At 43.6% G+C, this 5,343-nt stretch overlaps 1 pseudogene; it reads left to right on the forward strand.

The window, feature by feature from the left end:
- The first annotated feature begins 2,937 nt into the window (after positions 1-2,937).
- Positions 2,938-4,406, forward strand: LOC132892694 (DLA class II histocompatibility antigen, DR-1 beta chain-like; annotated as a pseudogene).
- Positions 4,407-5,343: the final 937 nt, after the last annotated feature.

A 5,343-nucleotide genomic window follows, 5' to 3' on the forward strand; every position in this document is an offset into this window, starting at 1 on the left:
ATGAGTCCGACTTACTGCCAGCAATGCAAACCAAACTCCTGCTCCGGTCATACAGGGACCGAATGACCTGCAGTAGTAAGCCCTGAACCCCATACTCCCAAAGCACCCCCGACAGGGCACCATGAGGGACGCAGTCGTAAGCTTTCTCCAGGTCCACAAAACACATGTAGACCAATTGGGCAAACTCCCATGCACCCTCCAGTACCCTTGCAAGGGTAAAGAGTTGGTCCAGTGTTCCACGACCAGGATGAAAACGGCATTGTTCCTCCTGAATCCAAGGTTCGGCTATCAACTGGACTCTCCTCTCCAGCACCCCAGCATAGGCTTTCCCAGGGAGGCTGAGAAGTGTGATCCCCCCACGGCCGGCCCAAGGCATAAGCAAATTAAGCGCCCGCTTAGGGCCCCACACACCACCAGGGGGCCCCCAAGAGCAGTTGGAATGCCCACCTGCGAAAATATTTTTAATTAAAAAAACGTAATATCAATGACATGATATAGCAGAAACAAAAGACACAAAAATAAGACACAAAATAACGTTTTTTGTATCATTTTCATAGTTGGTACATTAGGTTAACTAATCCTTGCTGCTGGTTGCTGCCACTGCGCTCCTGCACAACCAGACGCACGTGACGTGACAGGAGTTATTCACTTCGGAAGATAGGTGGACTAGATGGCTAAGCCATGTCTCAAAAAAGAAATTATCCATCTGGGGCAGAGAAGAGGAAGAAACAAGAGGAAGATGATCAAGCACTGATGATGACAGGAAAAAGGACAAGTGTTGTCTTTCCGAACAGCGAGTTATTTTAGGCGAGTTTTCATATTTTCTCCTATAAATAGTTTTAAGTGTAACATAATAGGTTGTTGTTGTGTTATTGTTGATGTTATTATGCTGCAAATTTCTCTGTTCATTTTGTGAATTTATTTAAGATTTCTTTTAAGATGTAAGGTTTATTCCAGATTTTAAGATTTATTTATTTGTTTGTTATTTAATAACAGTTACAAGTACAAGTACTAAGTACTGTTTGTAAGAACTGTGTATGTTAGGTTTTGTTTTGCACATTAGTGCAAAATAAACTGGTTAACTTGTTTACATATACAGTGTCTTGTCTACTGATTTGTTGTTTTACTTACAAATATGCCACACATCACTCTGAATATTTTATATTGCAATAGCCACAAGTTGCAGTATAATGTAAACCAACTAAAAATGCAGATTATGGTGGGTGGCTAGACTAACTAGACTAACTGTGTAGCCTAAGAAATAATAAGGCAGCTAGCAGTGTAGTTTTGGTGGTGTGGGGGCCCCCAAATCAAATTCTGCTTAGGGCCCCTTAAAGGCTTGGGCCGGCCCTGGATCCCCCTATAGTTGGAACACACTCTCTGGTCCCCAACCTCCACGCAATGTTGAAGAGGTGTGTCAGCCAAGACAGCCCAACAACATCCAGTGTCTTCAGGAACTCAGGATGAATCTCATCCACCCCCAGAGCCTGGCCACCGAGGAGCTTTTTAACCACCTCAGCAACCTCAGCCCCTGTGATGGGCGAGTCCTCCCAAGCACCCTCAGACTCTGCATCCTCCTCAGACAACATGGAGGTGGGATTGAGGAGATCCTCAAAGTATTCCTTCCACCGTTGGATGATGTCCCCAGTTGAGGTCAACAGCACTCCATCCTCGCTGTAAACAGTAGGGACAGAGCACTGTTTTCCTTTCCTGAGCCGCCGGACAGTTTGCCAGAATCTCTTTGAGGCTGACCGAAAGTGTTTGTTATGGCCAAACCGTGCATGACACAAAAGTCCAACAACTGAACACCACTCGGGTTCAGATCAGGTAGGCCGTACCTCCCAATCACACCCCTCCAGGTCTCACTGTCATTGCCCACGTGAGCATTGAAGTCCCCCAATAAAACAATGAAGTCCCCTCGTGGTGCACTGTCTAGCACCCCACTCAAGGACTCCAAGAAGGCTGGGTACTCTGAACTACCATTTGGCGCATAAGTGCAAATGATAGTCAGAGTCCGTTCCCCGACCCAAAGGCGCAGGGAAACAACCCTCTCATTCACTGGGGAGAGCTCCAATGTTAGCGCACCAAACTGGGGGGCTACCAATAGCCCCACCCCTGCCCGGCGCCGCTCACCCTTGGCAACTCCAGCATAGAAGAGAGTCCAACCCCTCTCCAGGAAATTGATTCCAAAGCCCAAGCTATGCTTTGAGGTGAGCCCAACTATATCTAGTCAGTACCACTCAACCTCACGCACAAGCTCAGGCTCCTTTCCCACCAGAGAGGTGACATTCCATTGCCCAAAAGCCAGTTTTGTCAGCCGGGGATTAGTACGCCAGGGCCTCCGCCTTTGGCTGCCACCCGATCCACAGTGCACCGGACTTTTACGGTACCTCCTGCACGTGGTGGGTCCACAGGAGAGTGGTTCCGTGTTGCTCATTCGGGCTGGGTCCAGCCAGGCCCCACGGATATAGGCCCGACCACCAGGCATTCGCCAATGAGCCCCTCCTCCGGGCCTGGCTCCAGGGTGGGGCCCCGGCATTCCTGGTCTGGGCGAGGGTACTTGGATACCTGTTTTTTTTTTCTTTCATAAGGGTCCTTTTGAATAAGAAGAAGAAGAAGAAGAGAAGAAGAAATTGAAAATGAGATCATTGTTGTTGATTTCTCACACTCATACGTACTTACAGTTTGAGAGAGAAATAATCCTGAACTTGTCTTAACTGATGAATTCAGAAGTTTTAAATAGTGAACTGATGGATTTAAACCTGACAGCTTTAACAGGTGAACAGTATTGGTTTGAATTCTGCCTGGAAACATGTGACCGTGTGTGTGTGTGTGGTGCAGGATTGGTGTGTGTGTGTGTGTGTGTGTGTGTGTGTGTAGAGTAGAGCTGCTTCACCCACACTTTCCTCAGTAAGAGAACACACTCAGAGAGGAACAATGTCGGAGCTGCTGAGAATACTGCTCCTCTTACTGCCTGCCATCCTGCACACAGCAAGTGAGTATTAGATCAGCTGCTGAGGTTAGTCTGGATGTTTTTATTTGTTTGTTTGTTTAAGTAGCTATGTTGTGTTTTTAAAGAAAACAAATAAATAAAATAAGCTCATGTTTAGAAGGATGCAGTTTGTTTATTAAATTTGTCAGAAGAATATTACAGAACTCGAAATGTATTGATTTATTATGTGTTTAGAGGCAGGTTTAATCACAGAATTAATTTTTAAAATAAACATTAAAATATATTTTAAAAATAAAAGCTGTATTACTCTCCATTTTAACAGTAAAATAAAGCTTTGGTGTTATTTTTCTCTCAGATGGACATACACTGTCACTGTGACATCGGTGCTTCTGGAGCTCTGATGATCTCAGTGACATGGAGTTCATAGAGTCTTCCATCTTCAATAAGATCAAATACAAGGTGTTTAACAGCACTCTGGGGAAGTTTGTGGGATACACTGCACACGGCATCTATAACGCAGAGAGATTGAACAAAGACACTGCAAAACTGCAATCACTGAAAGCCGAAGTGGAACGTTTCTGTAAGCACAATGCTCAGATTTACTACAGCAACGTCCTCAGTAAAGCAGGTGAGATTATTTGTGAACCTCAAAACTTTGATTCGGTAATATTTCCAGTATTTCCTCATTCTGCAGCAGATTTATCTTTATTTTTGCAGTAGTTTATTTGCACATTAAAATACAGAGTATAATATACACTGAGCTATTCTTCTGTAGCTTATTAGATACCAAATTAAATTTGTTATCTAAAAACCTAATTCATACCTACATATTATTATTATTATTATTATTATTATTATTAATGACTCGAAGCTAGAAGTTGATGTTGTTGTGGTTTAATTGTGCAGTTGAGCCCCGGGTTAAGGTCACTTTGGTACAGAAGTCAGATGGCACTCACCCAACCAGGCTGATGTGCAGCGCTTACAGCTTTTACCCCCGACACATTGAGGTGACCTGGCTGAGAAAAGGGAAAGAAGTTAAGGGAGGTGTAACGTCCACTGAGGAGATGGCTGATGGAGACTGGTACTATCAGATCCACTCACATCTGGAGTACATGCCTGAATCTGGAGAGGAGATCTCCTGTGTGGTGCAACACGCCAGCTTCCAAAAGCCCATGGTCTATAAGTGGGGTGAGTCTGATCACATTAAACTAAACTAAAAAAAAAGACATTATTTTTGAAACAGGGCGAAACTGACCTGCTGATTTATATTCTTCATTCTGACATTTATTTATTTATTTATTTATTTTACTACCTCACAGACTCTTCTGCTCCTGCATCTGATAAGAGTAAGATTGCTATCGGGGTTTCAGGTCTGGTGTTGGGGATCATGTTTTCAGCTGCTGGATTCATCTACTACAGGAAGAAATGCTCAGCTGCTTACTAAGGTGAAGATCAGAGTTTGATGTGCTAAAAGCAAAATTAGTAAAGATAAAAATGAACAATTTAGTAACAATGCTCAGTCATCTTTTTTTAACAAATCTAATAATTTCTAATAAAGCTCTAATATGCCCAATCATTAATTTCTCAATGATTAAACATAACTAAACGATAACCTACACTATGCTTATTTATTCTCATTATCTCTAGCCGCTTTATCCTGTTCTACAGGGTCGCAGGCAAGCTGGAGCCTATCCCAGCTGACTACGGGTGAAAGGCGGGGTACACCCTGGACAAGTTGCCAGGTCATCACAGGGCTGACACATAGACACAGACAACCATTCACACTCACATTCACACCTACGGTCAATTTAGAGTCACCAGTTAACCTAACCTGCATGTCTTTGGACTGTGGGGGAAACCAGAGCACCATACCTGTCAACCCTCCCGTTTTTCCCGGGAAATCCCTTATTTTGACTTATTTCCCGCTGTCTTCCCGTTTTTTTTTTTTTTCCTGAAAATATCCCGTATTTTCACATTATATAAAAGTCGGTAGGTCCAGAATTCATGACACGCCTCTGACAGGAGTTTACAGCAGGAAGTCGGGCCATGAATTCACGTCCCCACCCTCTCCAGTACAGCAGGTGGCAGTCTAGTAATTACACATTGATTTTAATTGCATGTCTGTGAAGAAGACTGTCAGAACCATAGTGCTAGTCTGACCCATAGATTTACATAGAAGACTAGATTCCTCACCGCGTATTCCAGAACGTCCGCACAGGGCGGCCATCTTACCACAGACAAGGGGTATGAAGACTTACGCAAGCACAGCCCAGGACTCACATTATGATTTACAGGAAATCAAAGTACTGACTTTGATGACAAGATGATGTGTGTGTCTGTTTTAATTGTAGATGTTTATATCAGTATGTTTAGTTTTATTTTAACTGCAC

The sequence above is a fragment of the Neoarius graeffei genome, chromosome 10 (genome assembly GCF_027579695.1).
Source record: "Neoarius graeffei isolate fNeoGra1 chromosome 10, fNeoGra1.pri, whole genome shotgun sequence".
Classification (NCBI taxonomy): domain Eukaryota; kingdom Metazoa; phylum Chordata; class Actinopteri; order Siluriformes; family Ariidae; genus Neoarius; species Neoarius graeffei.